General features: G+C 36.4%; 1 pseudogene; it reads left to right on the top strand.

Moving 5' to 3' along the window:
- The first annotated feature begins 402 nt into the window (after positions 1 to 402).
- LOC136167578 (lysozyme C-1-like) lies at positions 403 to 9,816 on the top strand (annotated as a pseudogene).
- Positions 9,817 to 11,223: the final 1,407 nt, after the last annotated feature.

The raw sequence follows: 11,223 nt of genomic DNA, 5'->3' as shown, positions 1-11,223 counted from the left end.
GAGTCCTCTGGGGCTGTACTGGGGCTGATAAGTGTTCAGGGTTGTTGGTGATTAATTATGGACAAATTTACATCCTGCTTTCTGGAAAATAAGGGGAGGACAGAGAACTTGTCTTTGATCTGCTTTTTCTGCAATTGCCTTCAGCTCAAAATAATATTTGTGTCAAAGTGGAAGATTTTGGAGGGACATATTCTGTTAATCTTCTGTAGGTTTTACTATAAAGTTCCCTAGCTTTACAAAGACCCTTTATGCTCTAATATGGAAATGTTAAGTAAGGCTTTGTTAGAAAGGAGTTAGGAACATTGTTCACATGAGGCTTACTAATCATAGTATAACACTGATTTATAAATTAAGAATTTACAATAGACACCAAAAGAGTGAGTATAGGAATCTGTGATCAGCATGGTGCGGTGCTCTATACCAATCAGAACAGGCAGTGAGTCATGTTCTTTGTGAAAAGTGTATATAAAATAATTTTAAGTGAAAAAGATAAAGACAATATGCAAAACACCTTAATGTAAATGAATGCTAATCAAAATGGGAGCTCATTTTCAGTTGAGTAAAATGTTCGTTCAGGTTTTTTTCCTTATATTTGTTCAACTTCAAAATAAAATAAGAGGAAGTTCCTCTTTAGGCAATAATGCTAACTCCAGCTCTTCCTCAGAAATGTCTTTAAGCAATGTCACTTCATTATTTTTTGCAGACTAATTCTTATGATATCAGAATATATCTCTTCAAGGATAAGAAGGAAAACTTTCCAAGTGTGTGGACCAATAAACTCTTTCTGTTTTCCACATGTCTCAGAGGGTGGAGACACCAAACCAGTGAGATAAGAGGAAAGTGAAAAGATGTTAAATGGCAAGTCCAGCTCAACACGAAGACTCTTATTACTCTGGGGCTTCTCTTCCTTTCTGTCGCTGTCCAAGGCAAGGTCTTTGAGAGATGTGAGCTTGCCAAAACTCTGAAGGAACTTGGACTGGATGGCTATAAGGGAGTCAGCCAGGCAAACTGTAAGTTAACTCTTCTTCCTCCTTCCAAACAGTTAACCAGGTGTGGAACTAACAGAGGATGAATAATAAGCAAGGGATTTTGAGTGAATGGGCTTTTTCTTTGTTGGAGGGTTAGTACACTTACCGTGGTTAAAAACATCAACTTGCTCCTTTAGAATCAGATGTACCAGGTGAAGGATTGAAGAATGGGAGGGTCAAATTCTATACCATTCTAAACATGCCAGATCCCCCTGTACTCCTCCAGTGCTGATAAATTTGCCAGCTGGCACTTGTAGGCTGATGATAAAATGTTTCAGCACCTGGGATATCTCTTTCAAGTCCTTGGTGTCTCACTCTAGCCATTTCCAGTCTGCAAGCCTGAGGAAGGCAGTATTTTTCTCATTTTTATACTTCTACCAAGATGCTGGGCTTTTAACAACAATGCTTTTTCAAAAAATTACATTGAATTCATAAAACAAGAACAAGAACAGTAAGAACCTATTTCCCTTCAGTCAATATCCATATAAAGATCCCTGAAATGCAGCAAGAAATGACATCTTATTATTTTCACTCAAGTTGATTATTTTTCATTTTCTTCCTCAGAATTCAAGATGTGCATTAAGTAAAAATTACTCTGTATTTTAGTCCATATTTTTCAAGGCCACCACTGTATTTTTCAAATTGAACTCAGACATTTCCCCTCTATAACTATTTTTGAAAGAACGAGCAAATGGCTAGATGGATAGATGCATGATATAGTCTTTCTTATTTTATGATTCTTGTTGTCCAGATTCTAATTTGATACTCAAATCCACCTTTAGATATGCTAAAATATTTTCTTTCTCCCAGAAACATATTTTTCCAAATAAAAAGCATTACTCCAATAGTATATGCATCTACTGATAAAGACCAAACCCATTCAACAACCCTGTTGATTCTTCTGTTCTATGGTCAATCTTACCTTAAGGATGGGAGCAGGGGAAGAGCTATTTTAACATTTTTTAAAATTCGTTATCTGGTTTCGTTAGTATTACCAAATGACTTGCTAATAGAAGAAATCTCTTAAGGACCCTTTAACATGAAAATGTTAAAATATTTTGCAAGGAAAATATTTCTTTATGTTAATACTTATAAAAGTCATTAGTAAAATATTATTATTTAAAAGAACTGATTTGTCTATGAAGTATAAGTCATGTTCTGTTGTTGTCTTTCAACTAAAAGTACATTTTTTTCAGGGTTGTGTTTGACCAAATGGGAAAGTGATTATAACACAAAAGCTACAAACTACAATCCTAGCAGTGAAAGCACTGACTATGGGATGTTTCAGATCAACAGCAAATGGTGGTGTGATGACGGCAAAACCCCCAGTTGATGGCCCATTTGGCCTGCAGTGGTAAGACAAGATGAACGTTGAGTGATGACACAGGGCCCATCTGGTTTTACCTATAAAAATAGAGATTCAATACAAATGAAAATATCTTGAAGAGCTCATCAGGGACCTAGAAAAGCTCCATATTTAATTTCTAGAAGCTCTCTATTATCCTCCTCCTTATTTCTTAAGTAAGAAATTAAAGAGCTGATATCATAGAAGTTTACCTGTTTGCTAACATCAAGAGTTTCTGGAATGACCTATGACTTTATTATAACTAGACTTGTTGATGCTCTGTAGAGAACAATACCATTCCTCTTTCTTATCTTGTTTGGGGAGATTTAGGGCTAATTTGGTGTGTGGTCTTTTTCTTTTTTTAATTTACTCTCCTTTATTGAAAAACAAAGAATTACTAGTTAAACAAAGAGGAAGAATACATGTGGTCATTTTAAAAAATATATTTTTACTTTTAATGATGAAATGTTTTAAAAAATGGTAAATTAGAAACATTAATAGACATCAATATGTTCATTATGTACTTTAGCATTTTAAAATATTTTTCATATTTATTTATTTTATGTATATAAATTATATGTGAAAGTGAAAGTTGCTCAGTCACGTCCAACTCTACAGTCCATGGAATTCTCTAGGCCAGAACACTGGAGAGGGTAGCCTTTCCCTTCTCCAGGGGATCTTCCCAACAAATTATATATATGGGCTTTTTTTCTTGCTTAGCTACTTAAAGAGAATTGGAAACGTTATGATATTTCATTTCTAAATTCTCTAACTTGCATCTCCATAAGATGCAGTTCCTGTATAAATATTGTCATTCTGACAAGTTAATTTACAGATCTGTTTAATTGCAGTGAAAAAAGTATTCTATTAAGTTCCTTTTAAAATAGAGATATGCAATCCAAGAAGAAGATATAACAATTATAAATATATATGCACCCAACATAGGAGCACCGCAATATGTACGGCAAACGCTAACAAGTATGAAAGAGGAAATTAATAGTAACACAATAATAGTGGGAGACTTTAATACCCCACTCACAACTATGGATAGATCAACTAAACAGAAAATCAATAAGGAAACACAAACCTTAAATGATACAATGGACCAGCTAGACCTAGTTGATATCTATAGGACATTTCACCCCAAAACAATCAACTTCACCTTTTTCTCAAGCGCACACGGAACCTTCTCCAGAACAGATCACATCCTGGGCCATAAATCTGGTCTTGGAAAATTCAAAAAAATTGAAATCATTCCAGTCATCTTTTCTGACCACAGTGCAGTAAGATTAGATCTCAATTACAGGAAAAAAATTGTTAAAAATTCAAACATATGGAGGCTAAATAACACGCTTCTGAATAACCAACAAATCATAGAAGAAATCAAAAAAGAAATCAAAATATGTTTAGAAACGAATGAAAATGAAAGCACAACAACCCAAAACCTATGGGACACTGTAAAAGCAGTGCTAAGGGGAAGGTTCATAGCATTACAGGCTTACATCAAGAAACAAGAAAAAAGCCAAATAAATAACCTAACTCTACACCTAAAGCAATTAGAGAAGGAAGAAATGAAGAACCCCAGGGTTAGCAGAAGGAAAGAAATCTTAAAAATTAGGGCAGAAATAAATGCAAAAGAAACTAAAGAGACCATAGCAAAAATCAACAAAGCTAAAAGCTGGTTTTTTGAAAAAATAAACAAAATTGACAAACCATTAGCAAGACTCATTAAGAAACAAAGAGAGAAGAACCAAATTAACAAAATAAGAAATGAAAAGGGTGAGATCACAACAGACAACACTGAAATACAAAGGATCATAAGAGACTACTACCAGCAGCTCTATGCCAATAAAATGGACAACTTGGATGAAATGGACAAATTCTTAGAAAAGTATAACTTTCCAAAACTGAACCAGGAAGAAATAGAAGATCTTAACAGAACCATCACAAGCAAGGAAATCGAAACTGTAATCAAAAATCTTCCAGCAAACAAAAGCCCAGGACCAGATGGCTTCACAGCTGAATTCTACCAAAAATTTAGAGAAGAGCTAACACCTATCTTACTCAAACTCTTCCAGAAAATTGCAGATGAAGGTAAACTTCCAAACTCATTCTATGAGGCCACCATCACCCTAATTCCAAAACCAGACAAAGATGCCACAAAAAAAGAAAACTACAGGCCAATATCACTGATGAACATAGATGCAAAAATCCTTAACAAAATTCTAGCAAACAGAATCCAACAACATATTAAAAAAATCATACACCATGACCAAGTGGGCTTTATCCCAGGAATGCAAGGATTCTTTAATATCCGCAAATCGATCAACGTAATACACCACATTAACAAATTGGAAGATAAAAACCATATGATTATGTCAATAGATGCAGAGAAAGCCTTTGACAAAATTCAACACTCATTTATGATTAAAACTCTCCAGAAAGCAGGAATAGAGGGAACATACCTCAACATAATAAAAGCTATATATGACAAACCCACAGCAAGCATCACCCTAAATGGTGAAAAATTGAAAGCATTTCCTCTGAAATCAGGAACAAGACAAGGATGCCCACTCTCACTATTACTATTCAACATAGTGTTGGAAGTTTTGACCACAGCAATCAGAGCAGAAAAAGACGTAAAAGGAATCCAGATAGGAAAAGAAGAAGTGAAACTCTCACTGTTTGCAGATGATATGATCCTCTACATAGAAAACCCTAAAGACTCGTCCAGAAAATTACTAGAGCTAATCAATGAATATAGTAAAGTTGCAGGATATAAAATTAACACACAGAAATCCCTTGCATTCCTATATACTAACAATGAAAAAACAGAAAGAGAAATTAAGGAAACAATACCATTCACCATTGCAACAAAAAGAATAAAATACTTAGGAGTATATCTACCTAAAGAAACAAAAGACCTATACACAGAAAACTATAAAACATTGATGAAAGAAATCAAAGAGGACACAAACAGATGGAGAAACATACCGTGTTCATGGATTGGAAGAATCAATATTGTCAAAATGGCTATTCTACCCAAAGCAATCTATAGATTCAATGCAATCCCTATCAAGCTACCAACGGTATTTTTCACAGAACTAGAACAAATAATTTCACAATTTGTATGGAAAAACAAAAAACCTCGAATAGCCAAAGTAACCTTGAGAAAGAAGAATGGAACTGGAGGAATCAACCTGCCTGACTTCAGACTCTACTACAAAGCCACAGTCATCAAGACAGTATGGTACTGGCACAAAGACAGAAATATAGATCAATGGAACAGAATAGAAAGCCCAGAGATAAATCCATGAACCTATGGACACCTTATCTTTGACAAAGGAGGCAAGGATATACAATGGAAAAAAGACAATCTCTTTAACAAGTGGTGCTGGGAAAACTGGTCAACCACTTGTAAAAGAATGAAACTAGAACACTTTCTAACACCGTACACAAAAATAAACTCAAAATGGATTAAAGATCTAAATGTAAGACCAGAAACTATAAAACTCCTAGAGGAGAACATAGGCAAAACGCTCTCTGACATAAATCACAGCAAGATCTTCTATGACCCACCTCCCAGAATATTGGAAATAAAAGCAAAGATAAACAAATGGGACCTAATGAAACTTAAAAGCTTTTGCACTACAAAGGGAACTATAAGTAAGGTGAAAAGACAACCCTCAGATTGGGAGAAAATAATAGCAAATGAGGAAACAGACAAAGGATTAATCTCAAAAATATACAAGCAACTCCTGAAGCTCAATTCCAGAAAAACAAATGACCCAATCAAAAAATGGGCCAAAGAACTAAACAGACATTTCTCCAAAGAAGACATACAGATGGCTAACAAACACATGAAAAGATGCTCCACATCGCTCATTATCAGAGAAATGCAAATCAAAACCACAATGAGGTACCATTACACGCCAGTCAGGATGGCTGCTATCCAAAAGTCTACAAGCAATAAATGCTGGAGAGGGTGTGGAGAAAAGGGAACCCTCTTACACTGTTGGTGGGAATGCAAACTAGTACAGCCACTATGGAAAACAGGGTGGAGATTTCTTAAAAAACTGGAAATAGAACTACCATATGACCCAGCAATATCACTTCTGGGCATACACACTGAGGAATCCAGATCTGAAAGAGACACGTGCACCCCAATGTTCATCGCAGCACTGTTTATAATAGCCAGGACATGGAAGCAACCTAGATGCCCATCAGCAGATGAATGGATAAGGAAGCTGTGGTACATATACACCATGGAATATTACTCAGCCGTTAAAAAGAATTCATTTGAATCAGTTCTAATGAGATGAATGAAACTGGAGCCCATTATACAGAGTGAGGTGAGCCAGAAAGATAAAGAACATTACAGTATACTAACACATATATACGGAATTTAGAAAGATGGTAACGATGGCCCTATATGCAGGGAAGAAGAAGAGACGCAGAAGTACAGAACAGACTTTTGAACTCTGTGGGAGAAGGAGAGGGTGGGATGTTTCGAAAGAACAGCATGTATATTATCTGTGGTAAAACAGACCACCAGCCCAGGTGGGAGGCATGAGTCAAGTGCTCGGGCCTGTTGGGCTGGGAAGATCCAGGGGAATCGGGTGGAGAGGGAGGTGGGATGGGAAACCGGGATGGAGAATTCGTGTAACTCTATGGCTGATTCACATCAATGTATGACAAAACCCAATGGAAAAAAAAAAAAAAAGTTTAAAAAAAAATAAATAAAATAAAAAAAAATAAAATAAAATAAAATAGAGATATGGACTCTTTAGTGCATAAACTATTGGGGAACTATTACAAAATGTATACTGTTAAATTTTTAAATATTAAAATTCTTAATGAGAAGATTAGTCTAAGAATATTCTTTTGTATCCAGTTAATTTTCTTTAAAAATATTTTGTATTATGCAATAATATGTGGTCATTGAGTAAATATTCTTACTATCCTGAGATGTATGACCACCGACATCTTTTGGTACCGATAGTTTCTTTCAGAATATACATCACTCACGGACATGAATGTAAAGCTAAACTACATATATCTGTACTCACATATGAACATGTAAGCAATGTGTTTAAACAAAACAGAAATTGTACTAAACTTACTACTTTACAATATGCTCTTTATTGTACAAAATTATTTTTATCAATAAATACCAGTCTTTATTATATTTCAAAATGAATAAATTCCACTAAACAAATGTTCTATAATTTATCAGTCGAAATCACACTGTTAAGCACTCAAGCTGTATTTTCCCCTTTTATTAATTGCTATGGAACATCTGGTACACACATCTTGGGTGCATCTCTTATTATTTCTTTAGGATAAACTTCCAGTAATAGAGTTGGTGAGCAAAAAACTGCTAGACTGGTTTCTGCATGTCTGTTTGTTTTATTTTGATTTTATAATCCATAATAAAAGAGAACCTTTTATCACATTAGTTAATAATTCCTAGAACTTCCATTGACTTTGACAAATGAGAAACAGAATGCTTCTTTTCATGTCAAATAGGATGGAAAAGAATCTTCCCACGATATTCACAGACACATGGACTCTTAAAACATACTTTTAATTGTTCTTTCCTCAGCCTAAGAGAATAAAGCTGGCCAAACCTAGACTTAAAAAGAAATTTCTATGACTGTTGTTTTCATTTTTCACCATCTCCTTTTCAGAATTAATGGAAAATGACATCGCGAAGGCTGTAGCATGTGCAAAACAGATTGTCAGGGAGCAAGGCATTACAGCATGGTATGTTGTTCTTGTTTGTGTTTTTTTGTTTTTTTCCTCCTTCCAATTCTGTTGAGATGTAATTGACAGACGGCACTGTAGAAGTTTAAGATGAACAGCAGAATGATTTGACTTACATACATCATGAAATTATTATCACAATAACTTTGGTGAACATCCATCATATCATATGGATACAAATTAAAGAATTAGGAGAAAAAAATTTACGTGTGATGAAAAGTCTTAGGCTTTACTCTCTTAACAATTTTCCTATATAACAATAGCCATGATAATTGCATTTGTCACACTGTACATTCTGATTCCTACTATTTATCTTATACCTAGAATGTTGCAGCACCTTTAACTGCCTTCATTCACTTTCCCAACCCTCACTGCACCCACTACACCCTCCACTGGTAACCCTAAGTTCAGTTCAGTTGTTCAGTCATTTCGGACTCTTTGCAACCCCATGGACTGCAGCACGCCAGGCTTCCCTATCCCTTACCAACTCCTGGAGCTTGCTCAAACTCATGTCCATCTAGTCGGTGATGCCATCCAACCATCTCATCCTCTGTCGTCCCCTTCTCCTAATCTGACCTCTTTTACTGTGAGTTGTTCCTATATTTGTTTGTTCGTGTTTGAAATCTAATCGACCTACAACACTATGTAAGTTCCTGTTACAGAGCATGGTTTGTGTTAAGCATTAAAAAGGAGAACTGGAGATTTCCCTGGTGGTCCTCTGATAAGACTCTGTGCTTCTAACACAGGGGGTGTTGGGCAGGGAACCACACGCCTTTGCTGCTGCTAAGTGGCTTCAGTCGTGTCCGACTCTGTGCGACCCCATAGATGGCAGCCCACGAGGCTCCCCCATCCCTGGGATTCTCCAGGCAAGGGTACTGGAGTGGGGTGCCATTGCCTTCTCCGCCACATGCCGTTAGGTGCCACTAAAGAAAGGTGGGACTCAGAAAGAATTGGGGTTTTTTTGGCAGCACTCCAGGGCATGTAGGATTTTAGCCTCCCACCTCATCATCAGGAATCAAAACCACTCCCTCAGCATTGGAAGGTCCAGTGGTCCTTAATGGCTGGATCATCAAGGAAGTCCCAGGTGAGAGCTGTTCTACCCTACTCTTCTGAGAGAAAGGAGGGAATATTCTCAAAGACAAAAGTGTGCTACTGGCAACTGAAAATCGCAACTTTAGATTTATGCTAAAAAATGTATTACATAGAAACAATCTACTTTAACTGATTCAGAATCTAATTCTTTTACTCCTCAATTTATTTTAGGGGATTCTAGAGTTTTTAAGATTCTACAAATAATACCAATTCCTTGTCATATCTTGAAATAATTTTTGGAATTAAGTAAATGCGGAATTCACTCTGCAGTTGTGTTGTGAACAACACAGGGCTCAACATTTGTGTTCAGCATTCTGTGCTCTAGTGAAGGCTTGGGGGAGATCTGAAGTCCTTGGTATACATATCTCCAGTTAACAAATAGCAATACTTGGATTTGTCTATAGCTTGTATTTCATGTATTGATGAACGATTTTGTTCTCCCAAAGGATTTGATGTATGTACATGACAATGAAGCTATGTTTTAGCCTTATTACCATTTGTTTCATCTTTCTCCAGAGGGTGACCTGGAAAAGTCACTGTCGAGACCATGACGTCAGCAGTTATATTGAGGGTTGCAGCCTGTAATTGTGGAGTTATCGTTCTTCAGTTCATTTTGTCTCTTTTTCATGTTAAGGAAGTGATAGTTGAATGAAAGCTTATACCACCATTCCTTTAAGCAAACAATGGTTTTACAGAAGCAGGAGCATATGGTCTTCTAAGAGGCTTAATGTTTATCTAATGTGTTAATTGTTTGATATTAGGCCTATAATATTTTTCAGTTTGCTAATAAAACTAATGCTGGTGAATATTTGTCTAAACTGTTAATTATCTAATATATCTCCAGTACATTCAGTTCTTAATTAAAGCAAGATCATTTATACATCTTGCTGATCATGAAGGAATATAAAGAGGGATTAGATGAACTGTTGCTTTTTCTTAATTTCATTAGCATTATGACAAATTCAGAGACAGATGAGTCTGCAACTATTGGAATAATTGCTAGTTAACCACAGATATGAAATGACACATGCTGTAAAAATACAAACATTTTCATTAAAAACTTTGCAATTCAAACCTCATCTTTGTTTGTTTAGAGTCATTTAGTGTCTCTGAAGAAATATCTATGTATATATTTTGAAAAAAATGACACTGAGCATTTCCAACATCCTCACCTATACCCAGACAGATATGCTGCAGAAAAACCATAAGCATGGTGAAAGATCTTACTTCACTTTTTAAATTTTTTGGCTAAGCTGCACAGCTTGTAGGACCTTAGTTCTCCAACTAGGGACTGACCCCTCGCCCTCAACAGTGAAAGCAGGGAGTCCTAACCGCCAGACTATCAGGGAATTCCCCTCAGTTTAAATTCATAACCACAAATCTCAGATGGGCCCTCAAGACTACCTGGCCGTCTTAGTCACTTCTTAGTCACAGCTCTTCAGAATGCCTGTCATTATTTACTTCTCTCATTTCAAAGTCCCAGCACACACGCCAACCACTGGTCTTCCTCGCTCTCAGATCTCAGTAGATGACCTGGCCTCACATTACACTGGCAGAACAGAAGTACCTCATAAAAATTCTCCCCTCCTCGCCACCATAACCGAGCTCATGTCTTTCTCTGGGTCCAAACTCCCTTCTTTCCCCTTTATCACTGGGATAAGCAGCCTATGCTTTTGCCAATTGCAGTGTCTCAACAGGTGGTATTCTTCACAGCCCTCTCACTACCCCAGTTTAGGCTAAGTTTTGCCTGCATTCTGAGTTTTTGCTCTTCACTGGATCATTTCCATCACTGTATTAACTGCCCTGGTAACATTCTAGACCTCTTGGTGTACTCCACATAATCCTCAAAGTAAAATATTATCCTCTGCTCCCTTTAATAGCAACACTTCTGGGATAAGATATCTATATTCATCCACTTCATGTCCTCACCTCCTTTTGCCTTTCAGCTCTTCTTAACATGACTGCTACCTCACTTAGGAGAAATCTGCTCCA

The sequence above is a fragment of the Muntiacus reevesi genome, chromosome 4 (genome assembly GCF_963930625.1).
Source record: "Muntiacus reevesi chromosome 4, mMunRee1.1, whole genome shotgun sequence".
Lineage (NCBI taxonomy): Eukaryota > Metazoa > Chordata > Mammalia > Artiodactyla > Cervidae > Muntiacus > Muntiacus reevesi.
This window is presented reverse-complemented; position numbering and strand designations above follow the sequence as displayed.